Raw genomic sequence first — 18,215 nt, 5'->3', positions numbered from 1 at the left:
AATTAAACTGATATAAGATAAATTAACAGGAAAAAAAGCATACAAATTATATCAAATCTTTACATACATGTGGGAGCCTTCACAAGAGAATGAAGATCCAGGGAAGTGACCAGAGCAGGAAGCTTTTACACCTTTTAGGCAAAGAAACAATAAATTTGTGAAGAACTGACAAAACAAAGAGTTTTGGGCTGGGGTAGTAAATGGTGGAAACTATAAATAGGAAAACAAAGGTTAGCTTAGCAAACTTTGTACAGATTTCTTGGCCCCAAATTCCCTGTCTCTGGTGATAAGATTGTCTTCTACCTCCTGGTACAAGGAGCGTACATTTCACACTGGAGTTTTATCTCCTGCTTTCAGAAAGACAAAGGAGGGTTTCTGACCCTTTCCTTCTTACACCTACTGTTTCATAAGTGCCATTATTTCAAAATAATCAATATGCCAAAGTGACATTTTGGGGTGACATATTCTGAACACCTTCAGTGGCTTAGTAAGCATGAGAAACTGCTTGGACCAAGTACTACAGCATTAGGTTCCAGCATGCCACCTTGCAATGTTACCTCAGCTATCACTTCTGAAAGGGGGCCTTTGCTTAGTCAATATGCAACAGAGAACAGTGAAGACCCAGAAAACTTTGCATTCTTGTAAGAGCCCCTTCTCACAACTACAAAATATATTAAATCCCTGTGTATACTCAGATTCTATGCTTCCACAAAGGGGATTCAAAGAAGACAGAACTCAGGGATGAATAATTTTTCTAAATGCACTAAATCATCTATAAGAGATTATTTAAAATAGGTATGATAAGGGACATTTCAATATTTAGAATATTATTAAATATTTAGAATATTTAGAAGGTAAATACTTAAAATGAAAGAGATTTTCTTTTTAAACTGGAAGGAATGATACGTTTAGATTGGGAAATATAACTTTCTCAGCTAGTCTGTGGAATAGGATTCACAAGGAAAAGAAGATCAGATCTAGAAATAAATAAAAGAATGTGGTAGGTTCTAGTAACTCAAAGGAAGCACATGAGCTTTGCTTTGAAAGACTCTGGAGATTTCAAAACACCTAACTGGTTCCACAGACTAAGACAGTTTAATCAGGGAAGGATAAAAGGGATAAAACTCATGACATCATTTCTATGAAATAGATAGTTAGCATGTATTTTAAGTAATTAGATTATCGTTACTATATTATCAATACATAGGAGGAAACTGAGTTCAAAGAGGTTAAAATGTTATCAGTACCACCTATCAGAGGTTTGACTTATTTGACTGCCTAAGACAGTTGCAGAACATTTGACAGCATAAATCTCAAGAACTTCTCTAAGTCTCTGTTTCTGGGGAGTAGCTGCACCAACCAAAATAATCAATATACATTTGATTATGTATAATATACATTTATATTCATATATCAAAAGAAATTGGGTTTTAGATGGTTCAATCTATCTGAGGTAATATAAGTGAATATATATATCAAACTAATACTATGTCAATTTCTGAAAAGATTCTTCATGTTAAAAAATTTGTGTGTGTGTGTGTGTGTGTGTGTGTGTGTGTGTGTGTGTGTGTGCTCTAATGCCCAAGAAAATGACAGGGGAATAAAATGATAGAACTCATCAATCAGCCTTCAAATGTAGCTCCAAAACCTCTAGGCTAACAGGTTTTTCAAAGACCTCAGATGTTTATGGATACTTCTTCTAAGGGAAAGTTCCAGAGATACTGGAAGAGGGAATCCATGGCCAACCAACTTCTCTGAAAACTTGCTGGAAGAAATTAGAAGTAGAAAATATGATAAGGTGATGATGATCACATCTTAGTTTCTTTAAACACGGAGAAAATTTTGGGAGGAAAATAAACCTACTCCAGAATAGGAAAAGATAATCAAATTTAAAGGGAAATATTATACTTTAATTTACAAATTCTTTCAGGTAGCAAAACATTAAGGTCTTTATTAAGTTCTTCTACTGTATCTCTTCAGACTTAGGTTTAATCTTTCAACCCCAGGAAATACCAATTTATATTAATTCAATACAAATTTTACTCTGTTTTGGGGGGAGGTGTAGGGGGTAATCTCAAGGTTAGCAATTTGGAATTCCTGTATTAATTCATTATGATTTTTGTTTCTTGACCTCTACAGTAATACTATCATATTCTATATAGAATTCTTAATGCAAGGTCAAATATTCAGAAAACATACCTTTTAATTTACTTTTTATCTCTTTCATGAAATACTATTGTTTATTCTTTATATTGTAATGAACTCTTTGAATCAATATTCTGCCAGGTTGTTGTCCTATCATCTGATATTTACCATATACAAGATGTTCGCAGGTAAGAGTAAAATCTTCTTTGGAAAACATGTAATTGAATACTACAGAGAAAGAACCTGTTAATCTCATAAAAGGTATCCACATATATTAATAGGATTATCACTATTCCATAATTAAATCTTTTGGTAGAAGCAAAGAAAAACAGTCAATTCCAGAGACACAAACAGAAAAAGGCCAATATCTGGTTTAATTTGCATATTTTAAAATAAATCAAGTTAATTATAATTATAAAATGCTGAATTCTATAAATGCCTTAACTTTTCAGGATTTAAAAAAAATTCCCCTCAATTGAAGTTTTTGGAATTATACTTTAAGAAGTTAATATCCACCTATTACAAGATATATATATATATAGATATATATAGATTAGACACATTATGTTCTTTAGCTCATACCAGAAAATGAATATTTGAAGGATAAGAAATAAAAGACTCAGTTATATGCTTAATCAAGCAAGGTATAAGGAAACAGTTGTTCCCCATGGACAGAATAGTTCACCTACCTTCTGAGATATTAAGGCATGAATCAAAAAAATCCTATTTTTTAAAAATTGAAATCTGAGTCAATCAAGCAAAAATGTAATGGTGAACTTCCAAAAAAACATGCAAGTTCTGGGAACAGAAATACTTTTACAAGGCTATTTTTTTCTGCCTACTAGCTGTGTGACCTTGGACAATTTAATTAAGCTCTCTGGCTCTCAGCTTTGCCATGGATGAAGCTCTAAAAGTATAAAATATATTTTTTTACTATAATAAAAGGAAACAATGTAAATACCTATTTAATATGTTTTCAGTTAGTTTTAAAATACCTTTATATGGATTGCATTATTGTAAATATTATATACATTATTAAATTACATGAATTATATGAATTGATTTCCCAGATTAGTTAATAAAAACATTTAACTTGTTATTCACTTACTCTGAGTTCTTTTTCTGTTTATCACTTATTCCCACACACTAAAATTTATGGTCCATTAGAGCAGGAACATTGTGGGTTTTACTCACTGTTTTTTTCTTTTGTACAGACTGATATATAAAATACTGTTAATGAGTGAGATATGTCATTCAGAATTCCCTAGGTTATGCTACAGTAACTAAAACCCTCAAATCTTAATCACTCAACATGCACAAAAGTGTACTAAAGTTTTGTTCACACTACCTTTCCATGATAAGTCAGCAAATGGGTTTGCCTAAAGGAAGTGTTATGGGTTGTGTTGTGTCCCCTTCAAATTAATATGTTGAAGTACTAAACCTCAGCACCTCAGAGTGCAACTGTATTTGAAGATAGAGGCTTTAAAGAGACTATCTTCCTTCTTAAGATTTTTTTTCTATACACTGGCAATGAACAATCCAATAATAGAATTAAGAAAATAAACCTATGTATAAGAGCATCAGAAAGAATAATGCACTTAGGTATAAATTTAACAACAACAAAAAAGTGCAAGACTTATGCATTGAAAAACACAAAACATTATTAAAAGAAACTGAATAAGACCTAAATAAATGGAAAAAAAAAACACCCTGTATTCATGGAGTGAAAGCCTTAACTTTTAGGATGATATATTCCCTTAATTGATTTATAGACTCAGTTCAATTCTATCAAAATCCCAGCTACCATTTTTTCCCAGAAATTTATAAGCTGATTCTAAAATTTGTATAGGGGACCTGGAAGAGCCTAAACAATCTTGGAAAGAACAAAGCTGGAGGACTCTCACTTCTCAATTCCAAAACTTACTAAAAAGTTATAATAATCAAAACAATGTAGTACTGGCATAAGGATAGACATATAGAACAACAGAATAGAATTGAAAGTCCAGAAGTAAACATATACATTTTTGTTTAACAATGTTGTCAAGAAAATTTACTATCCATTGAATGTTTGTATCTCCTAAAAAATTTATATGTTGAAACTTATGCCCAATGTGAAGGCATTTGGCAGTGTGGCCTTTGGGAAGTGATTAAATCCTGAGGATGGAACCCTCATGAATGGGATCAGTGCACTTATTAAAAAGACCCCAGAGAGCTCTCTTGCCCCTCCCACCAAATGATGTTACAGGAGACAATGGCCATCTATAAACAAGAAGCTGCCTTTCACCAGACACTGAATCTGCTACACCCTAACTTTAGACTTCCCAGACTCAGCATTGTGAGTAATACATTTCTCTTGTTATTATGCCACCCAGTCTATGGTATTTTGTCATAGCAATTCAAACAGCCTAAGACCAAATTTAATGGCAAAAATAGTCTTTTTAACAAATGTATGTTAGGACACCTGGATATCCACATGCAAAAGAATGAAGTTGGACTCCTTTCTCACAACCCACACAGTTCAAATAAAAGTGAATCAAAGAGCTACGTTTAAGAGATAAAACTATGAAACTCTTAGAAGAATACATATATATCTTCATGAATTTGGATTATGCAGTAGTCTCTTATATATAACATAAAAAAATCAACCAAAGAAAAAAATAGATAAATTAGACTTAATCACATTGAAAATCTTTTGTTCTTCAAAGACAACTCCAGGAATTGAAGAAATATTTGCAAATCACATATCTGATAAGAATCTGGCATCCATAGTATATAAAGAAGTGTTACAACACAATAATAAAAAGATAAATAACCCAATGTAAAATGGATTTGTATAACCATTTTTCCAATGAAGATACACAGATGGCAAATAAGTACATTAAAAGATGCTCAATATCATTAGTCAATAGGGAAATATAAATCAAAAGTGCAATGTTATACCACTTCACATACACTGGGATGACTATTACAAAAAGCAAACAATTAGAAGTCTTGGGTATAGATAAATTGGGACCTTAACATACTGTTGGCGGGCCTGTAAAATGATGCATCCATTCTGGAAAACAGTCTGATAATTCCTCAGATTAAACTGAGTTACCATATGACCCAGCAATTATATTCCTAGGTACATACACGAGATATGAAAGCATATGCACACCAAAAAACTTTACTTGGAGAGATTTTCAAGATGGTGGAGGAGTAAGAAATGGAGATCACCTTCCTCCCTACAGATGGATCAAAAATGCATCTACATGTGGAAAAACTCCTACAGAACACCTACTGAATGCTGGCAGAAGACCACAAACTTCCGAAAAGGCAGGAAAATCCCCACATACCTGGGTAGGACAAAAGAAAACAGGAAAAACAGAGACAAAAGAATAGGGACGGGATCTGCACCAGTGGGAGGGAGCTGTGAAGGAGGAAAGGTTTCTACACACTAGGAAGCCCCTTCACTGGCAGGGATGGGGCGGAGCTTCAGAGCCACAGAGGAGAGCGTAGAGACAGGGGTGCAGAGGGCAAAGCAGAGAGATTCCCGCACAGAGGATCGGTGCTGACCAGCACTCACCAGCCTGATATGCTTGTCTGCTCACCCACCAGGGCAGGAGGGGGCTGGGAGCTGAAGCTTGGGCTTCAGAAATCAGACCCCAGGGAGAGGACAGGGGTTGGCTGAGGGGGCTAGAGCGCCACAGCTAGCCAGGAGGGAGTACGGGAAAAAGTATGAACCTGCAGGAAACGCAAGAGACCATTGTCTCAGGGCGCATGAAGAGTGTGGCTTCCTGCTCCATGTGCCCACAGACGACAGAGCACCACCTAAGCAAGCTCCAGAGATGGACATGAGCTGTGGCTATCATCTTGGACCCCAGAGGTGGGCATGGACCGCTATCGCTGCCGCCACGTCCACCAAGGATCCTGTGTGCAAGCACAGGTCACTACCCACAACCTCCCGGGAGACTGTGCAGCACACCACTGCCAGGGTCCCATGATCCAGGGACAACTTCTCCTGGAGAACACACGGTATGCCTCAGCCTGTTGCAAATTCACACCGACCTCTGCCGCCACAGGCACACCCCGTGTTCCAACTGTGACTACCATACCCCTCCCTCTCCTTAGCCAGAGTGAGCAAGAGAGCCCTAATCAACCGCTGTTTTAACCTCCTCCTGTCTGGGCGGGGAACAGATGTCTGAGGGCAGCCTACATGCAGAGGCAGGGCCAAAACGAAAGCTGAGCCCCAGGAGCTGTGCAAACAAATAAGAGAAAGGGAAATTTCTCCATGCAGCCTTAGGAGCAGCAGACTAAATCCCCGCAATTGGCTTGGTAAACCCTGCAACTGTGGAATACCTGAATAGACAACAAGTGTTCCCAAAATTGAGGTGGGGGATTTGGGGAGCAACTGTGGACTTGGGGTTTGCTTTCAGCGTTTGATTTGTTTTTAGTTTTATGTTTATCCTAGTTTAGTTTTTAGTGCTTGTTTTCATTTGTGGGTTTGTTTACTGGTTGGGTTGCTCTTTTCCTTTTTCTCTTTTGTCTGTTTAGTTTTGCTTTAACCAATTTTGTGGGGGTTATGTCTGTTCATTTTTTTTTCTTTTCTTCCTTTTCTTCTGAGCCATGCAGCTGGCAGAGTCTTTGTGCTCTGGCCAGGTGTCGGGCCTGAACCTCCAAAGTAGGAGAGATGAGTCCAGAGACCTCCCGGCTCCATGTAATGTTAATTGGCGAGAGCTCTCCCAGAGATCTCCATCTCAACACTAAGACCCAGCTCCATCCAATGGCCAGCAAGCTCTAGTGATGGACACCCCATGACAAACAACTAGCAAGACAGGAACACAACCCCACACATTACCAGAGAGGCTACCTAAAATCATACTAAGTTCACAGACACCCCAAAACCCACCACCAGATGCAGCCCTGCCCACCAGAAGGACAAGATACAGCCCCACCCACCAGAACACAGGCCTCAGTCCTCCCCACCAGGAAGCCTATACAAGCCACTGATCCAACCTCACCCACTGGGGGCAGACACCAGAAATAAGAGGAACTATGAACCTGCAGGCTGCAAAAAGGAAACCCCAAGCACAGTAAGTTAAACAAAATGAAAAGACAGAGAAATACACAGAAGATGAAGGAGGAAGGTAAATCTCCAAAATTTACAAACATCCCATGCAGCTCAATATCAAAAAAACAAACAACCCAATCCACGATTGGACAGAAGACCTAAATAGACATTTCTCCAAAGAAGACATACAGATGGCCAACAAACACATGAAAAGGTGCTCAATATCACTAATTGTTAGAGAAATGCAAATCAAAACCACAATGAGATGTCACCTCACACCTGTCAGAATGGCCATCATCAAAAAATGTATAAGCAATAAATGCTGAAGAGGGTGTGGAGAAAAGGGAACCCTCTTGCACTGTTGGTGGGAATGTAAATTGATACAGCCACTCTGGAGAACAGCATGGAGGTTCCTTAAAAAATGAAAAATAGAACTACCATATGACCCAGCAATCTCACTGTTGGGTATATACCCTGAGAAAACCATAATTCAAAAAGATACATGTGCCACAATGTTCATTGCAGCTCTGTTTACAATAGCCAGGACATGCAAGCAACCTAGGTGTCCATCGACAGACGAATGGATAAAGAAGATGTGGCACATGGCATATTACTCAGCCATAACAAAAAAATGAAATTGAGTTATTTGTAGTGAGGTGGATGGACCTAGAGTGTCATACAGAGTGAAGTAAGTCAGAAAGAGAAAAACAAATACCATATGGGATGGTTGCTCAAGAGGGAGGGGCTATGGTGATATATGTATACATATAGCTGATTCACTTTGTTATACAGAAGAAACTAACACAACATTGTAAAGCAATTATACCCCAATAAAGATGTAAAAGAAAAAATTACTTGAAAGTTCATAAGAGCATTACTCTTAATATCCAAAATGTGGAAACAGCTCAGATGTTCAACTGCTGAATGGCTAAACGAATGTGTGGAATATTACTCAGCTATACAAAGGTGAATAAAATACTGATTCATGCTAGAATGTGGATGGACCTTTAAAGAATTATGCACAGTGAAAGAAGCCCAACAAAAATGGCCACATACTGTGTGGCTCCAATTACATGAAATGTATAATATAGGAAAATGCATAGAAAGAGCTAATAATTATCTGTATATTGTCTTTCTATCATTGTAAAATGAACAGTGATCAGGAAGTGTCACTATTGGAGGTTTTGAACTCAGAAGTCTCATGGAGACATGTCAAATAAGGTGCTTTACTTATTTTTTTTAAGTTGTGTTGTGGAAAATTGAAGAGGAAATGGGAAATATTTCAGATGAAGATAATAGTACATTCAAAGAACACAAAAGGAACTAGATTAGTGGGGATTCTCAATTTTTAGTTAATTGACTAGTTACCTCAGATATTGGAAGTTTAAAAAATGCAGGTATCTAAACTTAACTCATACAGAGTGAAGTAAGTCAGAAAGAGAAAAACAAATACCATATGCTAACACATATATATGGAATCTAAAAAAAAAAATGGTTATGAAGAACCTAGGGGCAGGACAGGAATAAAGACACAGATGTAGAGAATGGACTTGACACAGGGAGGGGGCAGGGTAAGCTGGGACGAAGTGAGAGAGTGGCATGGACATATATACACTACCAAACGTAAAATAGATAGCTAGAGGGAAGCAGCCGCATAGCACAGGGAGATCAGTTCATTGCTTTGTGACCACCTAGATGGGTGGGATAGGGAGGGTGGGAGGGAGACATAACAGGGAGAAGATACGGCGATATATGTATATGTATAGATGATTCACTTTGTTATAAAGCAGAATCTAACATACCATTGTAAAGCAATTACACTACAATAAAGATGTTAAAAAAAGAAAAAGAGTTAATGAATTACAACCTATGTAAGAATTTATGATGGGAGGGTCCTTGGGTTCTCTATTTGTGAAAATGCTTCTCAGGTATGTCTAATGTGCAATGACCTATAGGAATCATTCCTATAACCTGTCTTCTAGAGCGCAGGAACCAGGCTGTACTTATATGTTTATCTTTCAAACTAAGTCCAGAGTAGTTTTTCAGTAGAATATAAACTGAAGTTCACACCATAACAATATATATACACACGGACAGGTAAAAGTAACCTTCCCATTATTTAAGCAGGAGGGTCAATTTATATCAAAGGCTTTGGCCAGAAATAACTCCTTAATACTCAAGTTACTAAATGGATAGCCAATTGCAAAATTCCTACTGATCCTATCATATGGCTTTATTTTTAACCAGTAAACTCTACTGATTTGGCTTTCTTTTTTTTTTTTTCAGATCTGAGTCTGAGCATCTGTATACCTTATTAATGCCATTACTTTCCATATTTCAATGCATTTTATGGGAACCTGTCATTAACAGTATAAAAAACGAATTGCAAGTTTCATGCCACATTAATTTCCCCCATAAACAAACATCTGAGAATTAAAACATATGCTAATAGAGAACTGGTAATTTTATCCACATACCTACCAAGACAGATGGAAGTCACCTCAGACAGAATTTTGTTAAGGAGGACTGAAAGCCAAAACCCTCTTTTGCAAGGTCTTGACAAGTTCTATGTGATCTGTTGTCATAGTTACAACTTCAGGTGCCATTTTCCTACAGCTTACCTTTATTTTTGAACTCATATTTTCTGATGAAATATGGATATTTTAAGTAAAGAACAGGCCTTTGTGATGACTTCAATCTAACTCAAACACATGGCTTTGATTCTTATACTCGTGGGCTAATGATTGTCTGAAGACATCACCAGTCCTTCCTCCTGGCTCACACTGGTGAAAGTCTCTGTCAGCTGGAACAAATCACTCTCTCTACTCTTCAGTTAATTAAAATATACATTCTTTGAGTATTCTTTTGGAGGGTTCTCCAAGAATGGATGTCATATACAACCTGACTCAGATAAAGGTATTTTCTGATAAGTGAGTACCCACATATATTTTCTAGTCCACTTTAGAGCAAACAGAATGATACATTTCTTTGTTGATGAAAAAGGAGAACAATAGTTAGGCATGACACTGTTTTCATTTTTATCATTGGAAACCTAAAGAAGGTACTATGAGGATAAATCTATACACATTTTTAGGTTGACAAATTTGACTATTATTTCCCTTTCAAATAACTATTTACAGTTTTGAATGATTTTTTCCCCCCAACAGGATTGAACAATTTAGGGGAAAATGGCTGAACTGGCTTTTGGTAGATACATAAATTTGCAAGGGTGAAAGATAAAGAAGAACAAAGAAACTTTACAGATTCTATTCAACCATTCTAAAATACCTGCAATTGAAAAGAAATATCCAAACTGTAAGTAACGATTGAAAGCTGGTTTGATTTAGTTGAATGTTACAGAGTATGCATATATCCATACACTGCTTGCCAAACATACATGTGCCTTTCCCTCAAAGCCCAGTATTCTTGCACTGGCATGTTCATGTGTCCAGTTCTTGCCAACTGACTCAGGAAAAAATGACAAGTATCTATCGTAGGCCAGAACATAGAGAATAGGTGTGATTTCTCTCAGCACTTTTTTCTCTTCCTCTTGTCACCCTGGAAACACACACACAGTGAGACTGCAAGATCCTGAATGGTGCATGAAATAAACATCATGTGCTGAGCTCCTGAGATTGGGGCATTAATTTTTTACTCAGCATAACCTTGTTTATCTAGATTGGCACAAATATATGTTAAATTTGGAATAAAAAAAAACAAAACAGAGTTTGGGCTTCCCTGGTGGCACAGTGGTTGAGAATCTGCCTGCTAATGCAGGGGACACGGGTTCGAGCCCTGGTCTGGGAAGATCCCACATGCCGCGGAGCAAATGGGCCCGTGAGCCACAACTACTGAGCCTGCGCATCTGGAGCCTGTGCTCCGCAACAAGAGAGGCCGCGATAGTGAGAGGGCCATGTGCCACGATGAAGAGTGGCCCCCGCTTGCCACAACTAGAGAAAGCCCTCGCACAGAAACGAAGACCCAACACAGCCAAAAATAAATAAAACAAAAATAAATAAGAAGACCCCAAGATCACTATTAAAAACACAAACAAACAAACAAAAAAAACCCTGAGTTTGAGTCTCAACTCCCTTATAATCTTTATGATCTTCACAGTGCCAGGTAACTCAGGTGAACAACTTCTCAATGAAGTTAATGCTCACTAAATATCTACTTCTTCTCATATATCTCAGCCTAAATTGTACTTAGTTTGCAGTCATATGACTAATTCTGGTTAATGGACTGAGAACAGCAATGGCATGCATTCCTTACCATCAGAGGTAATAAAGAACTGCTATTCCTCCTTCATTTCTCTTTCCCTCTGTCATGAGGATCCAGAAGCCAAATGTTTCAGGTGGTATGAGCTCTAAGATAAAGGACCATGGCTTGAACCACAATGGGCTCTGAATGATTGAGAAATCATCAATAGAAATTAGTTTAAGCCATTGGGATTTTATGGCTTATTTTTAAGCTCAGCATAGACTGGTCTATCCTCATTAATTAAATGGTCTTTTTTTAATGTCATTCTTTGATTCCCTTAATCACTACCATATTTTCTACAGCAGTGGCTCTCTAAGTGTGATCTGCAGACTTGGGTTGAATCAAAAAATGTGTGTTACCAGTTAGCAATTAGATAAATATAGAAACTGAGTGTAAGACTGTAGACATTTTTTATAGCAACTGAATATTTCCATGACACCTAAATATGTGTGATCATGGTTTCAGCTACTCATTTATATTGTATTTCACATGTTTTGTTATGGTTCATTCTATTGTATTAGTCCATGACATGTTTAAGGAATAATAAGGAAACTGGCCTCTATAACATATCAGACATTTGGAACTGTTGAATGAATGAATTAAAATGCCCGTGTTCCTCATATACAGAGATATAGTTTAGCATGATTTAAAATGAGATTTCTCATTTCTGCTAAATGTGATATATACTCAAATAATGTAAATAGCATACCAGAAAGAACAGAGAAGATAGGAAAACAAAGACAGAAAGAAATAAAAAGTCACCAAAATTTCATTGTAATTAACATTTTAGTGAATTCTTGATATCTACTAACACACACACACACACACACACACACACACACACACAGCCTTTCAAGTATTAACTTAGTTGTACTATAGTAGACAATTTATGCAGTATGCCTTTTCAGTCAAATATATATCATTGACAAATTTACCTGTCACAAACTTCAATTTTACTCATAATTATTGACATAAACATAGTTTTTTGTTTTGTTTTGATTTTTGCTGTACGTGGGCCTCTCACTGTTGTGGCCTCTCCTGTTGCGGGGCACAGGCTCCAGACGTGCAGGCCCATTGGCCATGGCTCACGGGCCTAGCCACTCCGCAGCATGTGGGATCTTCCTGGACTGGAGCACGAACCCGTGTCCCCTGCATTGGCAGGCGGACTCTCAACCACTGTACCACCAGGGAAGACCATAAACATATTTTTTTATTGTATACATATACCATAGTTTATTTATCCAGTCCCTCATTGATACAGATTTTGGTTATTTCCAACCATTTGTCATCCATGACAGATGGTAAACTTCCATGAATACATGAATACATGTTTTCACATGCAAATGATGTTCCTGGGGGTAAATTACACAGAATCCCTGAAAATGAGCTTGCTTATCTCACATACCCTATTAATTTATGGTCCTTTTGAACAAAACCCATTTCTTGACCATTTTTTCAAACTAAGAATTTAAAAATATGTATATATTCCTCCCGTTTTGCGTATTAGGGATCCATTTTCTTCATCTACTCATAGGCATAATATAGTTCTTCAGGCCTGCATACATGTGATACCTAATGGTCAGCAATTACTATAATTGACTTGTATATTATTGGGAACAAGCCAAGGACAAACCCAGCTAGCCAGCAAGGCCTGCAGAAACATTCTCTTGGATGGTTATAAATCTATGAACTGGATAGTGGCTGTTTTGTATCTCTCCCTTGGCCAGCAGGTGTAATGGGATGGGACTAAATGTACCTCAGTGAGCCCACACATTTATGATCCATCTGTTCAAGTAGGAAGGAATGAGGCAGGTGGGATTCTTCATGCTACAATAGGGCTTAGATAGAAGCAAATGGAAATGATGATTTTAATCATCTTTGCAGAGCTATAACTCATATTTTTAATTCATATTAAAATTACACTCACACTGTCATGAAAGCTATGGCTAATAAAGAGTGAACTTTTAAAAAATTATTTTTCTTTAATTTAACATATCTTTTCATGAAATTTTGCATCTAGTGGAGGCCGAGGCCCCAGATGAGTCTAGCTGGCACAACGGTGGTGGAGGGCAGCAGCTGGTGGGCACTACAGCCTGTTGGCAGAGATCAGGTGCAGCAGCTACGGTGTGGATTAGGAGACAGCGAGGCCCTCACAGAGGTCAAGAACATCTGCTGTGACAGCCTGGAGAACTTGGAGCAGGTGCTGGCAGAATTCTGTGCCCTGACCAGCCTCAAGCGGTACCACCAGACCTTGTGCAGTTTGAGGAGTGTGTCACACAGTGTGACTGACCAGTACGTGTGTGAGCAGTGGCTACAAGAGTGCACAGCTTTATTTGCGCCTGTTGGAGACCTCCGTCAAAGAAGAAAGGCTCCTGGGTTATGCTGAGGAGCCTTGCTACCTCTGCCTTGTCATGGACTTATGTGAACGTGGAGGCCTGAATCAGTCTGTCCTGTCCTGGAGGCTGGACCCAGCCACCAACAAAGCTTCATGCTACAGCTCAGGACCACCAGTGCCTTCAGACTACATCACGCACAGGGACCAAAGCTGGAGGACAAACTCAACATGGAGAGGTCTGGCACCCTCATCCTCAAGGTGGAAGACTTTGAACTAAGCAAAGTCTGTGATGGGCTGCCCCCTCTCCCCCACCTCCCCAAATCAAGGAGGGAAATCAAGACAACACAAATGTGAATGTGGATAAATACTGGCTTCCCTAAGCCTGCAGCTTAGATTTCTAAATAACCCCCTGAACTCTAGGAGGGATGCTACACAGCCAAGGCCAACATCTTTGCCCTGGGCATTATCATCTGGGCAATGATAGAAAGAATCACTTTCATGGACTCTGAGATCAAGAAGGAACTCCTGAGGTCCTGACCAAGATCTCCCTGTTGGTGAGGTGCTGCTAGATAATGCAAAGATGGAGTAGCATATCCCCCAGAAATTCAGGATTCCCATGTCTGAGGGGACCAAGGAACTCTTGAAAGAAGTTAGCTGCTAAATCAGGGACCTGCCTGATACATTTGAACTTGAAACCAGAATGGACCAGGCCACATGTGCTGCTTCAAATTCAGGGCAAAACAACCTGGGTGTTTTTAAAGTAGGTGAGTGTACTTTTTGTTTGGCATGTACACTTAAGACTGGATTCTTCATCCTGGGCCCTGTGGATTTGGGAGGGAATGCAGGGTTGAAGAGAAAATGTGCTTGTCATCAATGGTGCCCCAAATCTGAATGAGGGGATATGTGGGAATATTTGAGTATGAGTTGGAAAGTCTAAAGAAGCCTTCTGAGTGGAGGTTGCATTTGAGCTGAGTTATTTTTAGAAATGCTTTTTTATAATCAATTAATGAACGCTTACTGTAGAAAATGCAAAAAAAATAAGAAGGTTGGTTAGTTTATTTGACCTGAAGAACAAATTGGAAGTTTAAATGATACAGTATTATTGTCTTCTTTAAACAGAAGAGGACATTGTCTTCCTTAATTACATAGCATGTAAAGGGCACTCCAAGTTCTTTCCCTCAAATTTCAGGGAGCTTTCTACTACCTCTTTTTATTATGTACACAAAACATTCTATATTAACACATTATTTCAGTGGTATCTGAAAAAAAAGGAAAGAAAAGAAAAAAAATAGACTTGATCTTGATAGGAAACACCAGGAAAAGGATATTCATTCCATAGGGAGGAAGCATTTATTGGCCAAAGACCCATTTTGCAGCTGTGGAAATAATTATGGGAGGAATATATGTGAAGGAATATAGGAGGATCCCAGGAGTTATAATTGTAAAGACTGAGAGCTTTTATCTGGAACTTGGAGTCTTACTGCTTTTTCATTGTGTAACTGGAAGTTTCTACTCTTTGATCAGTATCTCCTCATTTCCTCCACCCCTCAGACTCTACTACTTATGAGTTCAGCTTTTTTAGATTCCATGTATAAATGTGGTCATACAGTATTTGTCTTTTCTGACTTATTTGACTTAGCATAATGCCCTAAAGGTCCATCCACATGGTCACAAAAAAGCAGGATTTCCTTCTTTTTTAGGGCAGAAAACCTATTGTGTGTATTTATACCTATATCTATCTATATCTATGTAGATAAAGAGAGATAAATATTTCACATTTTCTTTATTCATCCATCATTCCATGGACACTTAGGTTGTTTCCATGTCTTAACTATTGTGACTAATGCTGCACTGAACTTGGAGGTGCAGATATCTCTTCTAGATCCTGATTCGTTTCCTTTGGATATATAACCAGAATGTGATGTTTGGATGTATGTTTAGCTTTTTAAGGAACTTTCATACTGCTTTCTAGAGTGGCCATACAAATTTATATTTCCACCAACAGTACATAAATGTTGTCTTTTTTCCTCATCCTTGCCAATCTTGTCTTTTTGATAATAGCCATACTAACAGGTATAAGATAGTATCTGGTGGTTTGATTTGCATTTCCCTGATTATTAGTGATACTGAGAACCTTTTCCTGTACCAGTTTGTCATTCATATGTTTTCTTTGGAAAAATACCTATTCAAGTCCCCTGCCCATTTTTAAATTACATTACTTTATTTATGTATTTATGTATTTATTTATGTATGTATTTATTTATTTGATATTGAGTTGTATGAGTTCTTTATATTTCAGATATATAGGTTGTAAATATTTTCTCCCATTCAGTAGGTTGCCTCTTAATTCTATTGTTTACTTTGCTTTGCAGAAGCATTTTAGTTTGATATACTCTCCTTGTTTATCTTTGCTTTTGATGCTTGCACTTTTATCATATCTAAACCAGTCATTGCTAACACCAAGGCTGAGAACTTTTTCCTATGCTTTTTTTCTAGGAGTTTTATAGTTTTAGATTTTACGTGTAAGTCTTTAGTCTATTTTGAGTGAATAGTGGTCCAGTTTCATTCTTCTACATGTGATTATCCAGTTTTGCCAATACCATTTATTGAAGGGACTAGCCTTTCCCTATTATATATTCTTGGCTCCTTTGTCAAAAATTAGTTGACCATATATGCATGGGTTTATTTCTAGGGTCTCAATCTTTTCCACTGGTCTATGTGTCTGTTTTTATGCTAGTACCATATTGTTTTGATTACTCTAGGTCTCCATGGCATTTGGGTCTGCAAGGCAGACTGGGGTGTTGGTGCAGGCTGGGAGCCTGGGTTCTTGAGAGCCAGCCTAGCTCTAGGGTGGTTCTGAAGCCTGCATCTGCAAGGCTGGAGTCTGGGTCCATGACGACTGGCCTAGCACTGAGACAGAGGAGGATTCTAGGTCTCTGGGAGCTGGTCTGGAGGCTGGGTCCATGGAGGTCAGCCTGGTACTGTGGTAGGCTGTGAGCTTAGGACCACAAGAGACCACCTGGGCCCTGCAACTATGGGGGCCTGACTGGTGCTGGGGCGGGCTGGGAGCCTGACATCATAGGAGCCAGTGCTTCTGGTGCAGGCCTGGTGCTGGGCTCCTTGCAGTGAGGTCAAGTGGAAGGTGTCTCTCTCCATGCTGGGCTGACTGGGTCTGGAGCGGGGGTCACAGAGGTAATGTGAACTTATCTTTGCTACTTTCTTTAATGTGTCTGTTATCTGTGCTCCACCCAAGTGATGCAATCCCTAACTCCTGGAATCCTTAGTGCCTGTGAAGGCTTTTTCATGGGCAGATATTTCTTCAATGATATCTCTGGGAGAAGACGAGTACTAGAAATTCCTATATCCCTATCTTGCTGACTCCAGAAATGTGTTTTTTGTGGGGATTTTTTGTTGTTGTTTTTTGCCAACCAAGTCATGAACTGATTCACATTGTCCTTACCCCTTCCTGTTTCCTTTGATGCTGGAAGCATCTTACATACTTAGATACACATTTTAACCTTTATGGCTCTCCCCCATGTCCTGCATCTATAGAGCAGAAAACACTGTATTAAGTTGATCATAATATCAGTTAGTAAAAGATTAATGTATAATGTTCAACCACAATAGGGATTTCAGATTATCACTACATGACACTACTTATAAGGTACAAGTGTGGTGGTGTTGGGGAGATGAGGAGGGTCAATGGGGAATAAATACTGAAGCATGAATCTTTGACTCGATGAAAACAATTGCTCAAAAGAAATTCTAAAATAGCTACAAACCTAGGCAAATTATTCTTAGTAATTTATAATGTCAGCCTGAACTCCCTGTATGATAAATTTTATGTGTGTAACTGCTGCTTGGTAGAGCATATAATTTAGGTAAAACTTATATCCTTTAAGTATTAATAGCTATGCATCTCTTTATCTGGCTCCCTATCACGTCTTTCAGACTTCCATGATGCCATGTCCATACTCTTAGTCTCCTTCATAATTTTATAAACTTTAATTTTTCGTCTTTCCAGAGTGGATAATAACAAAGTTTCAGTCTGTTCTAAGCAAAATCCTGTCCTGTCTTCATCATTAGAGTAACCTCACAACAAAATTGTTCATTTTCATATGTTTTTACTATAGTCTTGCATAGAGCCTGAGAATGGCAGACTCAGTGACAAGTGTCCTTAGCAACTTCCTTGTTTTGAATAACAAAATTTTAAAAATTCATAAATTGAATCTATACCATATCATACGGTTGATGACTAAGCTTGGACTGAATTCTGAGGTCTAGAAAGGATCCCTTTCTCTTCCCTGCCTTAGATTGATTGGAATTATGATGAGATCAGAGTAAGCATTAAATCAGAGCATTCCTCAATTCAACCCCAACTCTCTGTTTTCCAGGAATAGCTTTTTTGAAGAAATAGTGCTGTTT

The 18,215-nt window shown here is 38.1% G+C and overlaps 1 pseudogene; it reads left to right on the top strand.

Annotated features, from left to right (window-relative positions):
* Nucleotides 1–2,323: 2,323 nt before the first annotated feature.
* Nucleotides 2,324–14,685, top strand: LOC114900968 (annotated as a pseudogene).
* Nucleotides 14,686–18,215: the final 3,530 nt, after the last annotated feature.

The sequence above is a fragment of the Monodon monoceros genome, unplaced genomic scaffold (assembly GCF_005190385.1).
Source record: "Monodon monoceros isolate NGI ecotype Baffin Bay Population unplaced genomic scaffold, NGI_Narwhal_1 Super_Scaffold_19, whole genome shotgun sequence".
NCBI lineage: Eukaryota > Metazoa > Chordata > Mammalia > Artiodactyla > Monodontidae > Monodon > Monodon monoceros.
Note: the sequence above shows the minus strand (reverse complement) of the source record. Positions and strands in the feature narration are given on the sequence as shown.